Here is a 27,374-nt window from a genome sequence, read left to right as displayed (position 1 = left end):
CTTCTTCAACTGTAGCAGTGTTTCTTTTGGCTAAGGACTGAGAAAGTCGTCTAATATGCTATGAAAGAATATTTGCCTAAAATGTAGAAAGCCTTTTACCTAGACATTGGCTTTTATTTTCTGAATGACCTTTGACTGTCATTCTCAAGCACTTGAGAAGAAAGTATCTGAAAAAAACTGGACTTGAGAAAAGTCTCTGTAAAGTTAGATTTCCCTTCCTTTAGACTTCCCTCTGCATAGTAGGCTAACAATGTGTAGTCTAACTTAGGCTTCCGGTTGATAGACTAGGGGTAGGGCAAATATCTGTCTATGCTCAGCAATTGTGTAGGAGGACTGGAAAATGCTAAAGCAGGCTAGTGCTAACAAATTTCTTCATAATTGGATGGAAGGCAAGAATGTTTCTATTTATCCTGGCGACCCTGATCTTAAAAGAGAAGCTATCAAGTTCCTCTAATATAAGAGCATGGTGACCCTGAAATAACACCTGGTGAGTCCCACCCCCTCCTGACCTCTAGTGGGGATGAATGGGTTCCAGAGTGCAGAATACTCAAATACTTGGACACCGATTTGCAGAAAGAGCAAGAACTTCAACAGGCCAATCAGGAACAATATGCAGAGGGCAGGATGAGAGGGGCTGCTCCAGGAAAAAAGACATCTGGCCTGCAACAGAACAATGTTGAAGTGAAAATAAAAAAGAACCAGCAGAAAACACCTGGAAACAGAGATGGGGGGCAGTACCAGTGAGATGCCTCAGCCTCCTAGGAAGAAAAGAACTTTTTCTTTTCTAGGTGGGCTCTAGAGTTGAAAATGAGGAAATATTCATGAACAGAGTTTAAGTTCAAGTAAAGATTCCTGGAGAGCCGAAAGCATGGCTTGTGGATGCCTGGGACTTGCTCACCAGACAAAAGCACCTTTTTAAAATCTTCCAGCCAAGGGGAATGTGGATTCCGTTTTGGAGGAGTATGCAAATTATAAGAAATCTCGAGGAAATATGGATAATAAGGAGTATGCTATTCATGAGATTGTGGCAGGGATAAAGGAGTATTCAATGTGATGCTGGGCACTCTGTGACTGCAAATTTGAGAGACCACAATATGCTGAAATTCTCACAGATTACCGCATGCACCCATGTCCCGGGTGTATGGAGCGCCACATTTCCTGAGATTATTTGTGCAAATTGGACCGATGTTGGCCTATACACCTCTAGATGAGAAAAGCCTTGCTTTATTACTGCACTATCAACATGATTTCCTCAAGTACCTGGCGAAGACTTCTGCAACTTTGCTCGGTGCCCTTGATTATGAAGTGGCTCCTCCCGAGTACTATGGGAAAGCCGCCGCGAGGAGTGCTCTCTCTCTCTCTCTCTCTCTCTCTCTCTCTCTCTCTCTCTCTCTCTCTCTCTCTCTCTCTCTCTCTCTCTCTCTCTCTCTCTCTCTCTCATGCTTGGATCTCTGTTAACAGTTAGGTTCTTAGTCCTTCTCTTGTACAAATGATGACTGTTAGTGTGTGTGAAAGAGTTGACGTTTGTTTTTCCGTTTTTTTTTTTTTTAAACAGAGAAAATAAAAGGAGTCACTGCTCCTTTTTTTCTTTCATTTTTCATTTCATTTCATTTCACTGTGTATTCAGTGATGGACAACAGAGACACGCTTTAGAGTGTTTTATTGCCCAGTTGGCAAAGCTGCTTGTGAATGCCAGTGGTTATGTTCTTTTGGCACTGCACAGTTTTATACTATGTGTTGACGCTCTATGACAAAATGCTCTGATTCCTACTGCCAAAGGTTCACTTCAGTGTCTATATAACTGCACACTCATCCATCTGTGCTCTTTTTAAAAATAGTGCTTAAAGAGCTCATTCTTTGCAAGTCATCCATGTTGTTCCTTAGGCATTTTATCTTTGTTCAATTATTAAGGAATGGTGGCTTGTTGTCATGGTTTTGTATTTGTGTCTAATGCACGTTTTAACAATATAGGCACAATGTATCACGTAGCTATGGTTTTACGGTAAAAGTCAATCTTACAGGAGTTGTTTATCAAATCTTCAATAATTTCTTTTCTTTAAATTAAAAAAAACCCCATCTGGTGGGTCTTCCATCAAGAGGGTAATATATCCAGCCTCTGAGCTCTGAAAGCCTTCACTAGATTTTATAAGAAGTGCTGCATGGCCTATTGATATTGATTCTTATTTTTGAAAACCATATAATCACGTATGCTCAACATTTAAAGATTGGTATTAGCATACATTAATTATACATAATAATGGGTTTCATCATGTTATTTCAATACATGTACATAATATATTTTGGTCATAGTCATTTCCTGAGACCTTCTATTGTCTTTTCATTCCTACTAGCCTACTCCCAGCTCTCCTCCTACTTTCAAGTCCAATGAGTTTCATTAAGAATGGACATTTTACCAATGGTTATAACACTGAATAAAATGCCCTCCTTCACATCAACCTTAACTATATATGAATCCTTATATGGGAGGGTAGGATCGCATGTACCCCTCCTCCTTCCATGACAGTGTGATGACAGGTGCGCAGTGTACTGAGGATCTGGTGCAGGTAATTACAGCTGTTGTGAGTTCAAGATGGGAGCAGCCACATCATGCCCAGAGGTCAGTGTTTCACACCTCTCCTCTGACTTTCTGTATCAATTACATTCTTTCTGCCCCTTCTTCCTTGTTGCTTTCTGAACCTTGGAGGAGGAGACATAGATATCTCTTATATGAATGGGCATTCAAAAATCATTTATATACTGTACTTTGTTCAGATTTGAGTCTCAGCAGTTACTGTTGGCCATTGCAAAAAGAAACTTCTCTGATCAAAATTGACTATAGCACTGTACTATGGGCATAAACATAATTATTTACAATGCAATTTGAAAGGCATTTTCTGTCCATTTAGCAAAACAACAGCAGTGGATCTTCCCAATAGAGCCTAAGACTACTCCAGCCACAGACTTTTTACTGCCTTACAGTACTGGATACTAAATTTTCAGACCAGGCACCAGATCCAATCAGAAAGCAGTTGCTTATCCACCACTGTTGCACCTGTGGGCTCATTTTGTCTGGCCAATCAATATTGTTACACACAAGGCCCATAGCTAAGTAAGAATGTTGGTACTAACTTTCCCCCTAACAATCTGCATTCCACTTTCCTGTGCTATGAGGTTTAGCAAGAAGGAAGGAAGCTTTCAGACCAGTTCCAGCAGGATTTCTTGTGACCAAAGGTTGCGGTGCCTACAGTAACAGGTTATTACCATCTGTTTCTGTTGGGAAGCCAAGAGCAATTATCTATTCTAAACTTTTTGTTGATATATGCTTATTATCTCCGTTTTCCATGATATACACCAATGATTCTTATCAACATCAAAGTTTAGATCTTTAAAAGATCAATTTTGTTTCTGTTGTTGTGGGGTGGATTTATATTCACTTTGAGACTGAGTCTTATACGTCTCAGGTTAGCCTTAAAATCGCTATGTAGTCATGGATAAGTCTAAATTTTGATTTCTTGCTTTGATCTCCTAAGTGAAGAGATTATAAGTATATGATTTCATGCCTGCATTATATAGTACTGACAATGGAAGTGAAGACTTTCATGAATGGAAAGCACTCTACTAACAAAGGTACACACCTTGTCTTATTTTGAAATATATTTCAGTAGGCTCAGAAGTCAGTAAGGCAGAGCTGAGAGTATCACTAAGTAATTGAATGGTTTTCTAGCATTTAAGAGTGCTGGGTTACATCTCAAACACTACAAAAGAAAAAATAAATATAGTAAACTTTTGTATTTTATATATTGTTTCAGTTTCAAGTATTCAATTTCATAGCTTTCCTATACATAAATATGATACTTTTATAAGTGACATGTTTATTTTTGGTAATGAAATTGCATAGTGCAGGACATTTTTTGGAACGTTTATTTGAAAATGCTCTCTCAATATAAATCTCTTTGATAAATTACTTACTTTTGTGTGCTTTGTTAAATGTGTGGGTTAAAAAGACACATTGCTGCACCAATTTTAAGTCAGCTAAGTAGCCAACTGCTGAAAGCCACTTGTAATCATTTCAACTTCCTTGTTTCCCAAAAAACTAGAACATTAATCTTAAAAAAGAAAAATATTAAAGTCATCTTCAGATTGGCAAAGTTTTCAATACTTTCCCACAAGATAACCAGAGTATTTCTGTAACAAAAACAGTACAGTATTTTCAGTAAGGTTTGTATAAATTCTGCTGTTTATTTATCTTTTTATACTAAATAACATTTGGTGATATTTAATGTCATATAAATAATACCTATCAAATCTGAATAATAGAATATCAGTACTTCTACATTTTGATATCTCATTTTTTTCTCCAGGGCATCATCATAGGTATTGATTATAACCAGCTGACATATGAAAGGCCATATCAGTGTCAAAAATGTTAGTGATGCTTAATTTTTGTCTTTTGGGTTCCCTATATATTGTACATAATGATGTCACATAAAATATCATAAAATTATAAACACAATGGTAAACACCTGACTGACTGGTGGGAAAGGTGATTTTCAGCCTTAGATGAAAGTTTGGGTTTTACCACACATACAGAAATTAGAGACAGTGTTTTCAGTTCATGCAAGGGTAACAAGTAGGTACTCAAATTTTTGCACAAAGCCAATATTTCCAAAAGTTTACATATTTGGGGAAAGAGTTGACAAGCTCTACCTACTAGCATAAGGCAATAAAGAAACTTCTCAGCCCTTCAATGGGCTTTGGGTCTCCTTTTAGATTGCATAATTATGGGTCTTTGTCTCACGTGGCTTTGCTCAAGAATACTTGAGTTGAAAACTTAGCAAAGAATTTGAGATTGTACCAGTGATAGCCTTGAAGTACCTTCAAGAAGTAAACATAAAACTGCTCTGTATGGGTATATTTATTTTCCTCCTAAGCACAAAGCTCTCCAATGGATAAGGTAACCCTGAACTAGAGATGCCATTCTAGAGTTACTCTTTATTCTTCTGTAGTCTGCTTTACTCTCCAACAGACTGGCTTTTATTACATCAACTTGGCTTCTTGCCATCTAGTTGGCTTCAGCAAATCAAGGTAGGAAAACACAGAGTGGAGAAGCAAAGGCATGGTGTTTGCTCCCCAGCTATGTCTGTGTTGGTCCACTAGGAGGCGGTATCTGCCCTTTCTACCAAGGCAGACATCTTCTGAAGCTCCTTGTCTAGTTGCTACCTCTTTGGCCATGCAGACTAAGGAACTGCAACAGGCAGCTCAGGGTTCCCCATCCTTGGCTGAAGCTTTATAAATGGTACTCTTCAGAACCTCATGATTACTGTATTTTGTGTAGCACCTATTTCCTACTAGGAATCTGCCTGATATATTATTGGTGGTTTTACTTATTTTGCAGTACCGAGGACTGAATGTAGGTCTAACCCTCACCAGGAAAGTTCTGTACCACTGCGCTAAAATTCAGGACTATTAACGAATACATTATAACTTAATATATTGGTGATAATAATTGTGAAGTAAATCCACTGTCAATATTCCATAAGCTCAAGAAATAAGGCACTAAGAATTCAAAGAACATCAAATCATAAGACTATATGCTAGAGATTATATAATATATACTTAACATAATTAGAGACAAAGATGTAGTCAAATCAGAACAAGGATGAGATACCATGAAAGCATGGATCCTTTAGAAACAGTCGAATAGAAGCTTTATAAGTTAAATGCATACTGTTATTGAAAATTAAAATCCCATTACATAAATTAGGCAATAAACTATAATCAAACAGAAGTTCTATAATAAAAATAATAGATATAAAGCTGGCACTCACAGTGAAACCTGGAAAGATAAAGAAGATATAGGCACTGAGAGATAGAAAAAGTGGCAGTATTTTCAGAATAATGGCTGAGAAATGTTTCATAATGATTCAAGGACTATGCTTCTTCAGAATAAAAAAGCTATAATACCCAAAATGGAATAAACAAATATATTCCCACATTCAAACATATCTAGAAAAGCTTCAGGCAAAGTAACAAAGAGAATATATTTAAAAACCAACTAAAAAGAAAACAAATTATTCACAATACCAACTAACAATAACATAGAGTTAGATTTCTAGCATCAATAAATAATATAGACAAGTAACACTGAAATAGTATCTTCAGAATAATGAAATTGTTACAAAGCTAATATGTCATTTAAAATTAAGGGCAATGAGTTGGTTTTCTTGAATTTAGGTAACATTTGTGCAATAGTTAATAAAGATGCAAATTATCACATTGACTGGATAATTTCATTTCTAGCAGATTTTACAATGTTCACAGAAAGACAAGTACATGATAAGTTATTGTAACAATGAAGATCATTTTGTGTTTCTTAGTGACAATGAATAACTATGGGATTCAGAAGAGATAAAAACTGAAAAGTTATGATTTAGGTTTGTTTATATAAATGTGGATAAGCCTAAAAGAACCAAGCACCTCAATAAAAGTGCAGAACTTAGGGGTGGTTACATATATACCAGTATTACTTTATTTTAAAAAGCCAGATATTTTTATGGGTTTGAGCTTAGTGTGGATACAAACACCACACACACACACACACACACACACACACACACACACACATCTCTACAGTTTAACTGTATTTTTGTGCTTCAAGACAAAAATCAGGGCAGTTTGTTTTTCACCAAAGTATTTTCCCCAGAAAATATTTTTGCATTATCTTCTTTACAACTGAATCAGAGGATTAAGAGAACAACCAAATGAATTTCAAATCAGTTTTCCCAAGCATAAATTTTATATTCCTTACATTGTTATTCAAGGCTGTGTTTTAGACCTGTTTTCTCCTTTCTGAGATAAAAATGGTTAGGTTTGAATTTACTGGTGAACATCTGACAAAAAACATGTTCCCTCTGGGATTGACTGTGCCACATGCTTGCAGCATAACCTGTTAAGAAGCATAAAGGAGGCTATGGCGATCTCATGTTTCTACTTGTCTCTTGAGAATCTGTCATTATTTATTCTGGCTGCAGTGTTTCCAGCTCTTTCCTGGGAAAGCACTGACTGATCACACTGATTTGAAAACAGGAAATCAGGAGAAAACCCACCTGCAGACAAAGGAAATATAGGAGTCTTTATGAACTTATTTGTGTACGTAATGTAAGAAATGTTGATGGTCCCAAACATATTGCATTTCTGTAACTTCTCAACATTTAAGGGCCTGTTTGATGCACACATTGGCTCTTTGGAACTGCAGTGAGGACTGGGTTATATTCCCACAAAGAATACACTATGTAAGCAGTGGCAAGAAGGAAGAAAACTGTTGAATTATAAAGAAAAGACTACATATAGGTCCTGCCATCCTATGCTTTTAAATATAGCTGGGGGCAAAGGACAGAGGTATGTAAAACAGCCAAAAACTCTGATGAGCTTCACATGTGTTCATATTTTATCTCTGACTTGCCAACAAACTTTTTGAGAATAGCACATACTTATGAGAATGTATATTATATACCAGTGGGCATGTCAGATATGAAGTCAATTCAGCAAAGATTGTTGCCTTGTTCTAGAGTTACTAACAGAACTCTTACAGGGACCACCCTAATATAAGAAAAATATGTTACAAGAGGGTACCACTGGAACACAGAAAAATGGTTCAGGGTGGATAGAATTTTGATACATAAAATCATTATCCAGGTAGAGAAGTGGTTGGTGGAAGGCTATCCAAACATGATTAAATGCACGACCTAAAGTTTACAAAGAGGAAAACATTTGAGTTTTTTTTTTTAAATAGATTTTCTCCCTTTCACTCATATCTTAATAGTGGCTCCTGAGGTGAAGGATAGAGTGCTCTGAAACACTTTTCATAAGATAGTTGTGTTTTCATGCTGTTTTTACTTTCTTTCCCCTCTTTACTTCTGGAACCACAAGCAAAGAGTAAAGAGACGAAGGCAAGTAGTTTGTTTCTTTATTGCTATTTGATGTTCAGCTTGATATGTAGGTGGGATACATGAATGAGTGCACTGACAGAAAGACAGAAAATAGAATCTTTCCCTTTGCACACAATATCTATCTATCTATCTATCTATCTATCTATCTATCTATCTATCTATGTATCCATCTATCTATCTATCCATCTATCTATCTATCTATCTATCTATCTATCTATCCATCTATCTATGTATCTATCATGTCTTTATATACATATTACATATCTCTCATATATAATCAAGAAATTGTTTAGTTGAACTAGGAATTAATAAGTATAAACTGAATTATATTATTTACTTCAGTACATAAAGGTGATGTGGGTCTTCTATTTTCTGTCTCCTTTCTCTCCAACACTTAAAAGCTTCATAATATTGAAGAGTAGAAGTTACTAGGTCCACGAACTCAGGTGAACAGAGAAAAATTTCTAGCCTACCATCAATTTAAATGGGTTGGACTTCCCTATAGGAACTTAAACTTGTTATATGTATTGACTGCCCTCAATGACAGGTATTTATAAGTGTTAAGTTTATTACTTTCAAGTTTCATTCTGTGTCTCCGTGCCTGGGGCAAGTTGGAAAGCTCTACTAGGGTACTGATGTTTTGCTTTCATCCATCTTAATAGAGATATTTTTCAATGAATTATCTGCATTTCTAATCCCTTGAGAGGAAAAGATTTTCTTTCTCACACAAAGGTGATTTCTCCACGTATTAATTATTAGCTATATTGACAATGATATATGTACCTGTCTGATCTCTTATTTCCACAGGGTAAAAGAAATTCACTTTTCACACATCACCTTCTTCATTTCTAATATAAAATGTTATGTCTCAAAAATGTTCTCTTTGAATAACATTTTCCGATAGAAAAAGTTTATACAGTGGTGAAAGTGGTCTTTGAGATTCATATTCCAAAAATTTGGATGCTTGTCAGCTTTCCAAGTCATTTTGTTTTCCCACTGCTAATAAAAGTAGCTACCTCATAAAATATCTTCTTAGTTTTGGGTCTCAAAAAAAAAGCAGAATAATTTTAAAAGCATTGGCAAGACATAAGCAGAAACAATTCATTAAAAAGCATAAAGACACATATGTGTGTACATGTCTCAAACAAGGATAATTTATGAACCCTGGCTATAACCTTTTGTTCTTAAAAAATAAAAGAGAGAGGCCATGAATCCATAAAACAAGCAAAGAAGTATTTGTCTGCAAGGATGAATTCAGAGTTCAGTTGAGAGACAGAAGTCAAATTGGTAATTTTAACAGAAAGAACTTAATATAAGGAATCGTTAGATGTGTCTAAAGGCTGAAACAGAAAGCCCTAAGATGTAATAGAGTTAGCAAGTGCAGGACAGAGCTGTCATCCCTGGAGAAACAAGGGGAAAAGGTTAGGTTATAAAATTATGTAGGTCCATGGTGGTAGAACTCTAAGCCCGGAAAAAGGCACCCCATTTAATGAGTGCTGGTGTCTTAGGGTGATGATGAAAGACAATGGCACACCTAATGCATAGGTTGGAAAGTGAAAATTAAATCCAACTGCTCACCAGGAAGACCTGGTCACTGCCAAAAGAAAGGTGTGAGGCTGGGGTGAGGATGATAGGAGTCATAATCTAACAAGAAGGCTGTGGGAAGCAGACAGGAAACAGGAAAAGACAAGTCCCCACTGCCGTTTCTGGCTTTGAAGCCTACTGCTGGTACTTCCTAATGACAGACCCTATCAGGAATCAGCTGGGAACGGAGAAATGTGTTTGTAGAGTTAAAGGCCCAGAATCACAGAGCCTAAAATGGAAAGGCAGTTGGAGCTGGGTGGCAGTTGTTTTAAAATGGGCACTTAGCATTTGCAGAAGGAATTTCATCTACAATATGAGTCTGCTTCAAAATGAAGTCCTGCCTTATTCAGGATGCAGAAGCTGGCCATTCTAATGGCCATGCTAATTGACTCCACATTACCCCATGGTCCCCAATAATTTGTTTGAGCCAAAATCCATATGCCTTACTAGTGGCTGGTATAGAAATGAGGTTTTCATATTTTATCACAACCTAAGAGTTTTATATGCCCTTCAGCAAATTAATTAAATTGATTCAGTGCCAGAATTTATAATATGCTACAGTCACTAGCATTAAGGCTTCAATCCAAAGTCCTGGCATGTGATGAATTTGAGTCCTTGGCATTGCTTTATATCAAAAGCAGAATCAGAAGGGGGAAAAAAGCAAAAGCCAAAAAAGTTATTTTTTTTGGAAATGTTAATAATTCACTTTCTATTTTAAAAGAGGAAAGCTAAATGTTTAAATCGAAGAAAAGTTTAATTACTTTTACTGCTCAGTTGCCATTATTCTGAGGTTTCTAAGCAGTGTATTTGAACAAAAAAACTAAATTAAATGTATGAACATCAGAAACTATCAGAATTTGAAGTGTATATCACCATTCACCCAGAAAATCTAATTCAATCAATTTTAACTCTAATCAAACATTAGAGGTAAATAAGTGAGCCAGATGTAATTGCCATATTTGTGAATAAATCATTTTCCTCCCACCCAGCCATAACCAGTTAGAAAACATAGTGATTAACAAGAACAGAATTTAAAGAGCTTATGTAAAACAATCGAAAGAATTAGAAACTTTAAAATACTGTATGGAAATAAAGTAAGTTACTTTAAAATGATTTATTTCTATTATTTTGAAATTATCTGTACATGTTGTGTCTCCATAGACACGGTGCAGGCACTCACAGATGCCAGACAAGGGTGTCAGATCTCTTGGATTTGGAGTTACAGGCTGCTGAACATTGCCCAATATGGGTGCTGGGAACAGAACCTGTGTCCTCTAGAAAAGGTAGAAGTGCTCTTAAGTGTTGAGCCATCTCTGAAGTCCATGAAGTGAGTTCTTTAGAACTTACAGTATTCTCTGGAGTTCCTAAAAATCTTTAATTCTTTTTCTTCATTTCTACATCATCTGTAAATATAAGTGGACCTTGAATTACCTACACAATAGGGTAGTAAATATCTGCCATGATCCAAATCTAAGATACTATTGGTTTTGTAACTGATGCTTCCGTAGACCCCAGACACTCCCATTTATTTATAAGGGTATTATATGTGGCTGCATTTGTACTAGGATATTTGAAGCAACAGAGACTGTGGCTCACAAGGTGGAAAATACTTATTGTGTCATCTTGACAGGAAATACTTTTTGACTCCTGATCTATACAGTCACATTATTAGTGAGCTCAATCTGTTCGATTTCATGTCTCTAATTAGACTGGTGCCTGATGTGACTATATTTGACTTTCAATATGCTGGCTGATAACATACTGCTATGTCTAGTTAAAATGAACATACCTCCAGGTGGGACTCATCTTTCTACCATATAACATTCTTAATGACATGGACAAAATGTGTGTCTTGCATGACTAATTTACACATATAACACACTCATAGAAAATAGTTAATTTTGTAAGTCATTTAGTAAGCCAAAAGTGGTTGGTCTAATCAAATTGAATCAACACAGTCACAGGACAAAGAGAAACATACAAAAGACTTCAGGCAAAAGCTGAAATGCCTTTAGCCAATTATCTCCAAGCATATATCTATAGAAAATGCTATATAGTGCAGCTATTAAATAATCCTTGGGGAAGAGTTGGGTCATTGGACATCTTTCTCTGGCATAAGCAGAGAAAACTCGTGTTTTAATGGTAGCCATTGATTATTACTTCATCATCAGAAAAGATGTGAATGTTGTCTTTTCCATGCTTTCCAGTGGACTATTTGGAGTAACTGAAAGTGTAAGTATGCAATAAATTATTATTTATTAATTATCATGTTTAAATTACCATGTTTGTCCTTTCATTAGTTATCTGGGTTAAAATGGTAGAGAACAAAAGAGCACGGACATGTTTATGGTAAGGAAGGAAAATTTACATTGATAATAAAGATAAGGACTCCAGACATGTCCCACAATCAAAATAAAATGAAACATGCAGTAAAATAAGATCATGGTGATCAGCAGCATTACCATTAATACCTTACTTTACCTTTACATAATAAAACATATGCTCTAGTGACTTTCCATTATGTGTTTTCTTAGTGCTATTCATTTTTTCTTTTTTCAACAGTTTGAATTGAATTTGTGAGCTTATTCTACTTTTCTAATTATAGAAATCCCATATGCATAGGAAGGTTCATTTAGTTGTAATGTTATTTAAATGTGTTCAAATATAAAACCAAGTACAATTCTTTTACTGGATTATATTAACTTCATGACATAAAATTTGAGTTAAAAAACAAAATGAGTAAAAGTAAATTTATCATTGGCATGCTCCTCACTGGCAAAACTTAAAAGAATGATACATAGAGATAATGAGTGGAGCAAACTCAGACTTTCATGACTTTTTGTGAAAGTGAAGCTTTGTCTCACTTGTACAAACAGCATAGACTAAAGGAAATGAAGCAAGAGCATGATTATGATAACAACTTACATTTGATTATTTTTCTAATTACCACATTTTTATCTGCTTATAAATGTAAGAATTGCTCAGCGTTGCCTAATGTAGCAAGTAAAAATACAGGATGACCAATGAAATTTGAATTTCATATGAACAGGATTTTTTCAGTATAATTATATCCCAAGAGATATTTAGGACAGACTTGTAATGAAAAAATCTATTAAATTTTCACTTTTCAAGTTCAAGTGGATATTCTGTGTTAGATCTGGCAAACTTGCTCAAAAATATTGAATTATTAACACAAGTGTATAAAATAAAAAACATCTGCATCTCAACCCTAAAAAATCACTATCAGGGCGTAAATTGTGCTTCAAGGGCAGATGGGACTGCCTAGGATGCACAAACCCTTGGGATCCACCCTCAGCACAGGAAGAGAAAGTGAGCTATTACCAATGTAGGCAGGCTTTGTGTGTTTGTGGTTTGAGGACATATTTTGTGGCCTCAACACGTATTAAGCAAGTCCTTCTGTACCCAGCTATGGCCTCAGTTATGTATACCTAGCTTTTCAAATAACAATCATTTACATTAAATACACTCTCCAATGCCAAGGAACATTTGCAACAGACTATACAGTTAAAGAGAACAAAATGGGATGAGATGAAGAAAGCTGTCAAAATGATTTTGGGTAGCTTTACTAGTCTTCGCCTGAGATTTCTTGTTAGGAACAATTGACTTCATGTTAGAATTTTTGGATAGGAATGGAATGTTAATGTCTATGAATTCTAGGGGAAAAAAGGAGTATAAGGTAAAGGGGACTTATTCAACTCCAACCCATGGACTAAATATAATTTACTATCTGTTTTGCCAATAAGAGTTTTATTGTAATAGTTACACCCAATACAGGTTTGGAGTACATGGACACTTCTCTATAACAGCAGAATTGAATGCCTGCCACAGAGACCTTGAATAGCTCAGAGCCTGAAACAATTCATTATCTGGCCTGACATATGTTAAATGGCATCACATAAGAAGATACGCCTATATACTTACATCCAGATCAGTAACGTGAAATTATATTGAAAAGGAGTCTTTGAAGATATAACTAAATTAAGGATCTCAAGATGAATTTATCCTGAATTATCTAGGTGGGCCCTAAATCCAAAGGTAAGTACCCTATAATGAATAGAGCAGAAGTGCCCCCCCCCCACACACATAGAAGGCTATGTATGTAAAGGTGAAAGCAGAGATTAGAATGATGTGTCTACAAGCTAAAGACTACCAGGCACAACCAGAAGGTAGACTAATAAGCATTCTGCATCACAACAGTAAGAGACAATATGAACATACCAAGGCCTTTCTTTCAGACTTATCACTTCCAAAACTATGTGAGAATAAAGTTCAGAAATGTCTATTATTTCAAGATATGAAGTGTGGGGTGATTTTGTTTATAACAGCAACCATAGGAAACTAACGCACACTTCTTTACACAAAATGTTTTCTGGCTCCTCTCCTAGTTTAGATCTGTTTTGGTAGAATAAAGTTCATAGTGTGTTAATCACTATTTGCCAATTAACCTTAAATATTTCCCAGTTTACAGTTATCATTCTCACTAACACAACATCGTGGACTACATTGCAACATAGTCACACATACACATATATGGGTAGGCTAGCCATTAGCCTCAAGACAGCCTCTAGTATGAAGTTTGGCACCATGCATATCACCCCAAAGTCCATCACATATACTTCAAAGGAACAGAAAGAGCTAAGTAAGAAAACCCTGAAATAGCTAAAAAGAGTAGGTATAGTATAATGACCAAAATATGATGCGTTTATTTTGTGGAAACACTTTCCTAAAAGTCCATTTTACAAAAATCAATGAGGTACATTAAGGCAAATCACCCACTATCAGTTAAAGCAATGGCTCAAGAAAACCTTCAAATGTTTAATTGGGTTATTGCATCTGAAGAATTTCTTTTAATGATCATTTCACAGGTAAGGAAAGAACAGAGAGACTGGGGCTTCTGGAATAGTATTCCCAAGAATTCCCTTAACAGTTGACTATTATAAATAAAGCTGTGGGCATCTTTAGCCAACATGAAACTGTAGTGTTAGCAGATAAAATTAGTTACCATAGTTACCTTTCTCCCACTGGGAAGAAGACATCAACTGCCTACAGCAGTTCTTTGTAGGGGTTTGGTAATAACGCACATAGACATGATCTCATCTGTTAACTTTGGGATGCTGTGCCTTCAGTGAGAATTAAGTTGGGCTTGTTAAGATATGCTATGAGGCTGATGTTGCTGATGCTCCTATCTTCATTATTTTTTTCTTAAAAAACAAAAAACTCTTCTTAAGACCTGTAAGCATTTGGTGACAAATTAGGGTAAACTGACAATATGGGCTTCTAGTTTCTGATCTCAAAGGCTGTATTTTATATAAAAAAAAATATGGGGAAATAAAAATTCCCTTTAGTTTAATCAGCTTCTTGGAGATAAAAAGTTAAGAGGTGAACCTTGTTTTAATATTGTGTCCTTATCAATTTTCATCTCCATCAGTAATTTCAGTAGGTGGAGTGACAACTGGAAGATCATGGATGTTTGCCAAGTGTTTCCTTCAAGGTTTCTGTAATGGAGAGCTACTGACACCAGGGTACATGTTCATTATTTCAAATTGGTGAGGGCATGCCACTGTGAGGTCACTCAGGGTATACTCACTGGCTTCAATGTGATCCAATTCACCCATTTGACATTAATCTGATGTATTTACATGAAGTCACAAACAGTGCTGTGATTTGTTTCTGTTTTAAAAAACCATCTGCATTTTCATATTGCTAGAAGTTCATACACTTGAATAACCAGAAAGCTTTTTAATTTTGCTTCTTAATGATTTTTTTTTCATTGTGGAAAATGTTTAAAAACCCAAAGATGCAAATAAAGTTATCCATATTAAATGTATAATTGAATATGCTTCCAGTGTTTTTGGCATATTTTAAATGCATATTTGTGGTATGTATGTATGTATATATGTATGCATGTATGTGTGTGTGTATTATGTATGTGTACTGCCACTCCAGGTCTGCTTTTTCCTTCTGGGTATCCAGTCAAGTTGCATACCAGGCTATACTTGGGGGCAAGGTGAAGCTTAGCCAGGGTAGGTGGGGCACAACCAAGATCTCAGTTGCGGTGATTATGGGAGAAAGAGCCTTCTCTGGAGACAATTTTCAGCACTTTTTTGTGGAGGAGGGCTATATAAACCTTGGGGAGTGGATAGGGGTTTTCCTGGTGTGTGTACATCATTGGCTGAGGCCAAGGTTCTAGAAATGTTATATTTGTATGAAGAGGAATTCCAGGTGCTTGTTGGGTATGTCCTTATAAGGAGAGTGGAAGTTTAACTTGAAAACTGGCCACCAGGCTACATGACTACTTCAAGGGTGGCAGAGGTGGGGGTCATAAGGTGACATGCACTGGGAGGTGCAGGCCCAGAGCAGGGAGGAAGCACTCCTACTCCTGCTGGTCTCAGGATGAGATTTTGGGGTTTTCAACAGTCCTTGACCTTACTCTTGCTCCAGACCGATTTACCCCCACTCCCGTGGCATGGCTTTCTGACCTCACAATGTACTTGGCTTGGTATATATGTCCAGCCTATTGCTCTCACTATGTAGCCCAAGCTGGCCTCAAACTCATAATCCGTCTGCTTCAGCTTCACAAGTGCTGGGATTGCAGGCATGTGCCACTATGTTTTGCCTACAACTTTAACCATTATTTCCTATTAGTGGCTCACGATGGGATTATATCACAATTTCCGGAAACCAAGTTCCTGTTTTCAGAACATGTAAGCTGCCTTAAATGGTTTCCAGTTATAAACTAGGTTCTACACATAGCTGGTAGACAAATCTCGGTGCATATTCGTATTCTTTTAACAACAAATATATTGAAATGGATTGATGGTCAATGGGTACACACGCTATGATTTTAACTAAAAAATCCTTTAGATATTTCTCTTGTGGCAATAAATGTTTTTTAATGTGCCTTTTTTTGTTTTCTAAACTTTATTGTTTGTATTTATTTTTAATTTATATAGTAACTTTACATCCTGATCTTAACCTTTCCCCTCCTCTTCTGCTGGTCCCTCCCTTCCACCCTCTTTTATCCCTCCTCCCCTTGTCCTCAGAAGAGGAGCTCCCTTCCACCACTCCACTCCAGCCTAATGTGCTTTTTTTAATGATGCTTCTAGACCAAGTTATAGAACATTCTCAGACAACTAGGACACAGAGACTTCCTTTGTTCTTTCTACCAATGTGTACACATTCCATATTTAATCCAAGGGTAACTAGTATTTGATTCCTATGACTATGAATGAGTTTGTCTTCATCTTGCTTTAATACAAACAGAACTGTACAGAATGTGCTGTGTATACAGCTATTTGCATTTCCTACATCTAAGGGATTTTCTCTTGCTGTGTCTGTACCAGTACTTTGTTCTCTATAATTACTATACAATAGTTAAATAAATGAGTCTGAATAAAACAGCTTTTATACTGCCACTCTCTTATTGGTGGACATTTCAGTTGTTTGTGCATGTTATGTGCATGAGGCTAATACAATTAAAATTTCCATGACCATTCCATATACATTTCCCTTCAGCCTTTTCATACATTTCTTAGACATGATGGATCTGTCCTCTAGAATGAAGGGACAGGGATAGTAAGATAAGCTCTGGACTCTAGCAGATGCTAGTAGACAGCAGCAAAAAGGAGGGAGAACTGGTTCCAAACACCTTTTGGCTGTTTTGTTGTTTTTGTTTTTGTTGGGGTGCTTCATGAAGCAGCCTGAGGAATCTGTAAGAGAAACAAAGTATTCACTAAGTGGGAAGGAGTTTGGCCAACCTTAAGGCTGATTTTTTTCTAAAGTGTATGTGTCCTAGCGATTAATTACAGGTGGGAGAATTTGGAACAAATCCCTTAGAGTAGGTGCTGGGGTCCTCAGCTGCCTCTGTCTCAGGACACACTAAACTCACTTTGCTATCTTCCTTCCCAGAAGTGAGCACAAAAAAGCTCCTCAGTAACTGAGGGTGTATGGTTTATCACATGGTGGAACACAAAGCACTGATTTATGAGCAGATAAGAAGTAAATCAATGCACTGTTTGTTTCATTGGGAAAACCTTGATACCTGAAAGACTGGGCGACTCAGACAACAACTTTGCTGACACAGTTGATTATTATTTTGGTACAAGCTCTTTATCTTACCACAAGTCAAAAATAGTTTACTAATAGACCATCTGTATATCACACAGATGTCAGAGTCTCATTATGTGGGTTCAGATATGCACTGGACTACTTTAACATATGACTCTTGTCACATATACATTCTGTGACCAGTTTAGGATTTAATTTCCCCATCTGGGAAAGAGAGTTGGAACGCATGCATACAGAGTGCCAGTTATTGACACAAAGTCAGGGATTCTATTGGAGCAGGCACTCAGAATCTATGAAATATGATGTGCTGCAGATACACTTCATCATTTTAGCCCTAGCTGTTCACTATGCAGTAGAGGCGTCGTGGCTGCAAAGAGCATTTCTGAAATTGCTAAGCATTCATAGTACCTTCCTACACAATAAATTCCATATTCTGTGTAGGGCACTAAGCATTACTTTCCCATCTCATTAGAGAAAATATGGCATCAAATTAGCATATATTTTCTCCTTATCTCTCTGCATTAAGTCTACTTATTTACATGCTTTTCTCCCTCCACTGGACTATGAATTCCTAAGGGCAAAGGCTTGGGCTAATTGTCTTCATATTTTTTGCATGCTTAGCACATGGTAGAGTCAACACATTTTTTATTGACCATGTGAAATGGCAGCTACTTAACATTAGCTAGGAACATAAGCTACTACGAGCCTTTATCTACCATAATTGGGCTGACCTTTCCAGATGAATAATTTCTCCGCATTGTTTGGCCTTCCATGAATTATAATTGTTAGTATTTGACAACTAATTAGGGCATGCTAATGAGGAAATTCCAGCACCCTCAGGTATATGTCAAAGAGTCGTGAGATGGACAGACAGAAGTGAAAGGAGCATGTTGTGTCCAGTTTTCACAAGGTTACTCGAAACTTAGACTCCCTTACTTCTTTTCCTCTGACCAAGTAGACCCTTGAGCATCTATTTTTGAATTCTTTAGAGACACTACGAAATTGGGAAAGAGTTTTGTCTGAATTGCATTCCTTCATGAAAAGGTGATTTGTCTCACCTGAATTTTTTCATCTCTTTGCATTTTCTTGGTTCTTTCAGAGTTTCTGGCCCTTAGCTGAGGGCTGAGGGCCAAGGTCAGTTACGGCTGTGTGTGCTGCATTTCCCAGCACTTGTCAGTCTCACTTTGGGTCAGGACAAGACTCTGGATCAGGTTCATCAAACACCCACAGAATGACTTCAATTCCCAAACAGACTAGATTAGTAGAAGCAGAGATTCCACATATAACTCCAGAACCCAGCTGCACTTTGAGTGGGGGACCAGACTTGGGAGAGTTAATGCTCTCTGTATGGTAGACATTATCACTGCCACATACTATGCTTTGGATAAATGTCTTTATTGTGTAGTTGTTTCTTCCAAATGAAAATATTTCCTCCTGGAGAGAGGAGAGGAGGTTTCAAAAGACTCAGGAAGCCAGTGGAACTTACAAGGCCCTTCTGTGAGGTTATGCGTGTAGTAACGCAGGAGAGGAGAGTTTTGTAGATCTGCCTGAAACTTGTGCAGGGAGTTCGGATAGGACAGCTCTGACATGAGTCATAGCCCATGCTAGGGTAGGGATTGACTCACCCATGTTATACTACCTCCTTACTTATGCTCATGTAAACGGCTTCATTGATTTTCTAGGCTACATATGGTAGAATGACTTCATTAGTCTATCACTAGTGACTTATCTGGTGCTAATAAATATTTAGTCACATTTCTCCAGGAAAAGTCAGTACCTCAGTTTCTTAAACACAGATGTTAGCAGCATGTTCCCTACTCAGAAGGTGGCATTGTTATGAGGTGATAAGAATGTCAAAAAATAGCCCATTGGGAAGTTTGGGGTTGTTGTTGAGAGTGTGTCCTGGAAGGTGATTGTAGAATGAAGTGCCTTGCATTTCTTCACTTTGAAGCCAGCCATAAGGTAAATAGACCTCCTATGTCATGATACACTGTGGTATAATAGGCCCAGTAAAACAATCATGGGCTAAAGCTTCCAAAACACTGAAATGTTTCTCTTCTCCCCCTCTCTCTCTCTCTTCTTCTTTCTTCCTCCTTCTTCCCTGTGTGTATGTTTGAGACAGTGTCTCATCTTTATCAGCATGGCCTCAAACTCACTCATTATATAGTGGAGGATGGTCTTAAACTCCTAATCCATCTACTTCCACTTTACAAATGCTAAGATTCCAGATGTACACCACTATGAATTAACTATCTCAGTATTTGTGACAGTAATGTGAAACCGATTATCAAAAGAAGACATAATGTGTCTCCCTTCCACTCAACCAAACAGCGCTGCTCAATCTGTTCAGTGAACAGAGCAGCTTAGTTTTCTTATGAAGCTGTGACCAGCTTAAGTGCTATGCCAGTAAATGTTTAAAAACTAACCCTCCAGTCAAAATGCCCAGATTTGAAACAGTTACTGTTTGTCATAGCATCAGTTCTCTTATGAAAGATAATTTAAAGCAATCAAAGTGAGGCCCCCTGACATAGAGTTAGAAGCTGATGTGTGTAATCAGCTCAGCCACCAACTAGAACACACTAACATTTTTAAAAAATATCTTCTCATTTTCTATTTTGTTACTTCTTCCCTCATTCTGGATGCCCTTGGGATTATAAGTTATTTGTGGTTTATGGCATATAACTCAAAGATTCTTCTTTCAGGAGTCCTTCAGGGAAAAATTAAAGATGTTCATTATTGCTTCTGCATTATATGTATATCATTAGACTCAATTATTTTTCTTCAATGCAAAATTGTTCAAGTGGAAAACATTTGGCCAAAGGTTCACAGAAATATCCCCTGAAGGATAAAGGGCAAATAATATGATTTTTGACATGGTTAAAACTTAATTGACAGTGAGAACCTGTGAACTACTGGGATAAAATTGTTGCTTAGTAGAAAATTCATATCAAATGCTAACTTTTAACCTAGAGTCCATCTTGCTGTGGTTTTAAATTTTGCCTTATTAAGTACTTTATTAATGTAATAGTCCCTTTCTATGTCATGGAATAAAAATTGAATGGAGACTTGGTGGTGTTTTTCTTCCCATATTTTAAGTATCAGAGGAAGAGAAGGGTCCAAACAAAAGATAAAATGAATTGCTAAGAGCTCATGAAATTGAAGGAAAATAGAACATTTCCTGATGATTTGAGAAGGAGGTGATGTTGGTATCTTACCTAGATCTCCTTTGTAAATGAGTTTAACCAGTCTTCAGCTGTTTTTAGTATCGGCTCCCCATCTTCCAAATCTTCATTCTTTCCCTGAGCATCGTACTCCCATAAGTGGCCACCTTACTATAGTGGTTATATTTAATCCTTAGGAATAGAGGGCAGTGACTGACTACCGTGAAGTGTAAGTTATCACTCTTCTTGCCCCAAGGTAGACAGAAACCTGTAGTACAATCCATGCTTTGTTACTTTTCGTGTGATCATGTCAAAGTCAATATTCAGCCAAGATCACTTTATGCTTAGCCTTCTTTCCCAGTGCACCCTACTTCCCTCATTAGCCATCTTCGGAGAGACCTTCTTCAATCAATGACATTCACACAAGTACCTGTCTTAAGTTCCACTCCCAGGAAACCCAAATTAGGACATTTTATATCTCTAGTTCCTTTCCTGGAAGACCTCATTCATTCTATAGTCTCCTTTTTTCAGAGTATACCAATGAGAGAGGAAGCTAGAGATAACTTGATAATGTGTCTGGATGAAGCTGTCATATCATTCTTAGGTAGAATCAGTGGTGATGTCATTCATTTGTGCAGTGTACCAGCATTTCAAGGACATGTAGCTAGGTCTGTCTTATCTTTGCAATCAAGTTCTATAATTAAGTATTCTGGAATCCAGCCCTAACCTGGTCCATTAGGTTGTGACTCTGATCTATCGATTATCTTTGCCAGCTTCTAACCCTCCCTGCTGGTCTTTGTTATCCTCTCCTACAGTCACTGTGTGAGATCTGGCTGCCCTAAGGTCCTCTGCTTGCAATATGTTAAAATGTTGTATACTGAAGGATCATTGAAATAAAAGTATTTTGTTAAGCTGTTAAATACGCTTTTGGGAAAAAGGTCCAGATTATAGGAATAGTTCCTGTAGCTACAAACAGTGTTTGGGAGGTGGAGGCAGTAAATGCTGTTCAAGATCATCCTTAGCTATATAAGGAGTTTAAGGCCAGCCTGGGCTACACAAAACCAAATTTAAGAAAAAATACATACGTCATCATGAGTCATTTAACTATTATGCATATTTAACATAATAATAGTATTGAATTCTTTACTAGGGATTATGACCTATGTAGTTTCAGATGTTGGCCCCTTTACCTTTGATACGTATGGGTTCCATTTTATAGAATGGGCCTTACATCCAATCAGAAAGTGGTTGGATATTCCCATAACATTTGTGTCATTATTGTACCAGTGAGCATATCTTGTCAGCCAGTTATTGTAGCTGTCTTGATTCACAGCTGGGTGGGACTGATGATTACTTTTTCCCTCCAATATTGTGCACAGCACCTACCAACACCAGAAAAGCTAGCCAGTAGTAATAGAATTTCCAGGTAGGTGTCAACTTAATTTTCTGTGATCTGTGATTCAAGTATCTGATAGCTTCAGCAGTAGGTTCTTACCATCAAGTTCTGGAGAATAGCCAATGGTATTGACAATAGCTTGTGGTGCTTAAGGATCTATATATGGGACGCATTGTCCAACAACTCAAAAATAAGTAACTCATTTTTGATACTGAATGACTTATTTCTATATTCATTTGTCAGGGCATCTCTGAAATCTCATTAGAGGAGCACTTCCTTATAGTACATAACAAACAGAGACCTTCAACTGGATAACATGTGGCAAATAAGAGATTATTGAGTGTTCGACCCTAAATGAAAAGTCCGTATTATGCCACTCCCCTCAGACTTAACAGATCTCACAGAATAGGGGTCAAAACTATTTTAAGAGCAAGATGTTATTGATAGTAACATGGAAGCAGTGTTTTCCAGATACAACAGAAAAGATGCTCATATGAGGGTACAGTGATTATGACAGCATATAAAATCTGAGAAAGCCAGATGAAATTCCAACATGGATGGGAGAATAGGAACATGAAATTCCACCTATAGCTAAGAAGGTGTTGGCATTTCTTAGCTGCTGAGAGAGGAAGTGAGTCAGTTTTGTTTAATGAGATGACCTCTGGTAGGTCAGCCACACTTCAGAACAGCCTCTACTACTAACAGTAGTTGAACAAAACAATTTGATTTGTTTCAAAGTAGGAGGAGGAAGAGGAAGAGGAGGAAGCTCAAAGTTTGGTGGGTTGGGAGAGGAGGATGGAAAAGATGGGCATTAGGGGAAGAATTGGAGCATTAATATGATCAAAATCCACTGTATGAGTTTCCAAAAAACCTAATAAGATATTATTTAAAAAGAAAGGAAATAAGTGGGGTGGGGGGAGAGAAAGGAGAAGGAGAGTGGAGAGATCAAAGAGAGGGAGGTATAGAAAAACAGAAGAGGTGGAGAAGGAAAGTAAGAAGAAAAAGAAAAGAAATGAAGATTTCAGGTATTATTAGGTGGACAGGAGAGCTTGGAGAAGGTTTTGTGCTGAAGCTAGCCTGTTATTAAGACCTTGGCACCTCACACTCATCCACTAAAGAAACCTTTTCCCTAATTTCCATGTGCAATAGTTACTTTTTATACTGAGGTGACAAAGCACCATATCGAAGGCAACTTATGAAAAAGAACATTTAGTTGGATGCTTACTGACATTTTCAGAGGATGAGTCCATGGCCATCATGGGCACAAGTAGGCAGCAGGAAAGATGCTGGAATAGTTGGTGAGAGCTTACTTCTGATCCACAATAACAAGGCAGAGAGAGTGGAGAGAGAGAGATAGAGAGAGAGATAGAGAGAGAGAGAGAGAGACAGAGACAGAGAGACACAGAGAGAGACAGAGCAGAGAGAGCAGGAGAGGAGAGAGAGAGAGAGAGAGAGAGAGAGAGAGAGAGAGAGAGAGAGAGAGAGAGAGAGAGAGAGAGAGAGAGAGAAGAGAGAACTGGGCATTTCTTGGACTTTTGAAATCTCAAAACCCACCCCAAGTGGCAGACATCCTCTAACAAAGCCATACTTCCTAATCCTTTCCAGTTCTACAAACTGCAGAACAGACATTCAAATATATGAACCTATGGCAGCATTCTTTTTTCATCTAATTTATTTTTTTATTTTAAAAATGTATTTATTCACATTACATCCCCACTTGCTCTCCTCCCTGTTCTACCCTACCACCCCCTTCCCTTTTCTCCTTTCCCCTTCTCCTCAGAAAAGGGAATCTCCTAACCTGCTCCATCACCATCAAGTCATAACAGGACTAAGCACATCCTCTTCCCCTGTGGCCTGACAAGTAAGGGAAAGTGGTTCAAAAGCAGGCAACAGAGCCCATATCAGAGACAGCCTGCACTGTAATTTTTAGGGGATCCTCATGAAGAACAAGCTGCCCACCAGCTACATATGTGTAGGGGATCTAGATCTAGTTCATGCATGGTCCTTGGTTGGTAGTTCAGACTCTGCGATCCCCACGGTCCTCAGTTAGTTGACTCTTTTGGTCTTCTCATGGAGTTCTTGTCCCCTCAGAGTCCCTCTGTCCTTCCCTCAACTCTTCCATAAGACACGGTGACTCCTGCCTTTCCTCACGCCATCCCAGCCACATACTGAAGCTGAGTTCCTATCACAGTCACTCTTCAGGTATCTCTCCAACACCCACAAATAGATATACACCTTGACAGTGCAGTTCTGAACACCTCACACGCTGTCCCAGATTCTTCTGTGCCTCTAGACATCTCTGCCTTAGTACCCGCCTATGTCTGAACATGGCATGAACTTGCCTGCCCTAAAGCCATTGGCTTCCTTAGTCAGTCTAACTGAGATGAACTCTTGGCATGTCTTTACCCTGTTCCTCGCCCCCATACCTCCTTGAACTTTAAAATTCAATCTTTTGGCACTGAAGAGATGACCTAGTAGTTTATGAGCACTTGCTGCTCTTCCAAAGGACCAGAGAGTTTGGTTCCTAGCACCCATATCAAAGGGCTCACAACTTTCTGTATCTCTAGCTACTTGGGATTGGATTGCTCTTTTCTGGCCTCTAAAAGCACCTGCAAATCTTTAACACACACAGACACATACATAAAAAATAAAATAAAATAAAAGATAAAAATAAAGCTTAAGGATCCAATATTTCTATTAGGTATAGCCTCAGAACTAGTAGTCATATCTACACACCTGTATTTCTCTCTGGCTTCCCTTATTTGATGCATTTAATCTGTATTTTCACAGCATTTTTTAATTTAAAATTTTTTATTATACTTTCTTCAGATTACATCCTGATTGTTATCTCCTTACTTATATCTTCCCATTCCCCCATCCCTCCCTCTATTACCTTACTCTAGGGGACCTCCTCCCCTAAGACTATAGCCTATCAGGTCTCACCCAGATAGCCTGCTTCCCCTTCCTCTGTATGCCACTGGGTTTCCCAACCAAAGGAAACTGATCAAATTACGGGCATCAGAGTCCATGTCAGAGGCAGTTCCCACAACCGTGGAGAATGAGATGTCCATTAGCTAGATCTGAATGGGGGGGTCTAGGTTTATTGCATATATTGTCCTTGGTATGTGCAGGGCCCCTTGGGTCCAGATCTTTCAGCCTTGATGTTCTTCTTGTGGGACTCCTGGATCCTCTGGATTCTTCTATGCCCCCATTCTTCCATACTACTCACACCTGGAGGGTAGCATCATGTACCAGCCTCTGTCCCGATCCCCCAACTGAGTGGAGACTCTCAGAGGACATCCATGTTGGGCTAATATCAACTTATAAGTGAGTATATACCATGTGTGTCTTTCTGGGTCTGAGTTACCTCAATCAGGATGGTCATTTTTAGTTCCATCCATTTGCCTGCAAATTTCAATATTTCCTTGTTTTTAATAGCTGAGTAGCATTCCATTGTGTAAATGTACCATATTTTCTTTATCCACTCTTTGATTGAGGGATATCTGGATGGTTTCCAGATTCTGGTTATTACAAATAAGGCTGCACTGAACATAGCTGAGCAAATTTCCTTGTTGCATGGTGGAGCATCTTTCAGGTATATGGCCAGGAGTGGTATATACATGGGTCTTGAGATAACACTATTGCCAGTTTTCTGAGAAAGCAGCAGTTTGGTTTCCAAAATGGTTGTACAAGTTTGCATTCCCACCAGCAATGAAGGAGTGTTCTCCTTTCTCCACATCCTCTCCAGCATGTGCTGTTACTTGAGTTTTTTATCTTAGCCATTCTGATAGGTGTAAGATGGAATCTCAGAGTCATTGTGAGTTGCATTTCCTTGATAACTAAGGATATTGAGCATTTCTTTAGGTGTTTCTCAGCCATTCGATATTCCTCTGTTGAGAATTCTCAGCATATTGTTTTTATCTTTGCTCCATTTGAGTATTTAATGTAATGGTTTATGTTTTTAGTAGTGTTCAAACATATGCACCTCTATCACGATCCTTTAATCTCTTCACCGAACACAAAGTTGGCTCTCAGTGATCTGGGATTTAATTCACTGAAATTCTCACAGTGTTTTGAAATGGCCTAACTCTAAGCATTACCGCTAGGGTATATTGGCAGTTGGGAGCCAAGGAATACCACAAAGTCCTACCACACAACAAATTTCACACAAGAGATTTATTGGGAAGGAAAAACCAAGAAGGTGAGGAGGGGAGCAGCAGAGAATTGGGTATAACACAGGGTTTATATAAAGCTTATTGGGAGTGGAGCTTTCCAGATTGGCCTGGGATTGGAGGGATTATGTGGCCTAATATTGGGGCAAGCTCAAGGATTAGTGGGATTATTTTCCTGTGTGGTTGGGCCTGATCACTCTCCCATCTCAGGGCTGGGAAAGGCCATTATGGCCTTTAAGGAATGGCCCTTAAGACTGTAAGGGGTGTGTGTCTGTCTGTCTGTCTGCCTGTCTTTCTGTCTGTCTCGGGGTTGGGGAAGACAGGCTGACGAGGTTAGGGGCCTGGCCATTTGCTTGCCTTGAGGGTTTGCAAAGTTTACAAAGTGTACAAAGTTTTTAAAATTTACCAAGGGAGTATTTAGCTACTGCAGGGAAGGACTTCACTTGAGTTGGCCTGAATAGCCAAGACCAACTCTCTGTAGATGTTCTTGTGTTGCATATCCAGGACGCAGACAACAACAAAGCCACTTTGCTGAAAGCATCTCAACACTAATGAAAGTCCCTGAGCCCTGGGGTAAGAGCAAGCAAATTTAATTCTTGTAAAATGCAGCTTCTTCAAATGTGAAGTTTATAGGTGCCCACGACTCATTTAGTTCTGATAAAAGGATACAGAAGATAAAAATCTTTATAGTGTTAGTTGAATAATTTCCTTGCTTCTCTGGTACCCACACCCACACCCGAAAACACACACCCCACACGCACTCATGTGTCCTACTGAGTAATTGGTGTAACTGTTAGGGGGAAAATGCTGTCCTGTCAAAATGCTTTACTGTTAAACTGCAAAAGCCTTACCGAACTCAGTTTCAGAACACTGCCCACTTTCAGCTTGGAGCTTGGATTATCTTTCAGAAAAAGGAAGCCGGAGGTTGTGTTGACATAAAAGAAATGTCATTTGTGAAATCCCTGCATTAGCTGGGCTCTTCTGGGAAGTGACTTATGCTCAGATTTCAGAGCCAAGTATCTAT

The 27,374-nt window shown here is 37.9% G+C and overlaps 1 pseudogene; it reads left to right on the top strand.

The window, feature by feature from the left end:
• Positions 1-501: 501 nt before the first annotated feature.
• The window catches only part of LOC127185199 (mortality factor 4-like protein 1), a 113,566-nt pseudogene continuing 86,693 nt past the window's right edge, over positions 502-27,374 (top strand).

Source organism: Acomys russatus, chromosome X, assembly GCF_903995435.1.
Source record: "Acomys russatus chromosome X, mAcoRus1.1, whole genome shotgun sequence".
NCBI classification, from domain to species: domain Eukaryota; kingdom Metazoa; phylum Chordata; class Mammalia; order Rodentia; family Muridae; genus Acomys; species Acomys russatus.
This window is presented reverse-complemented; position numbering and strand designations above follow the sequence as displayed.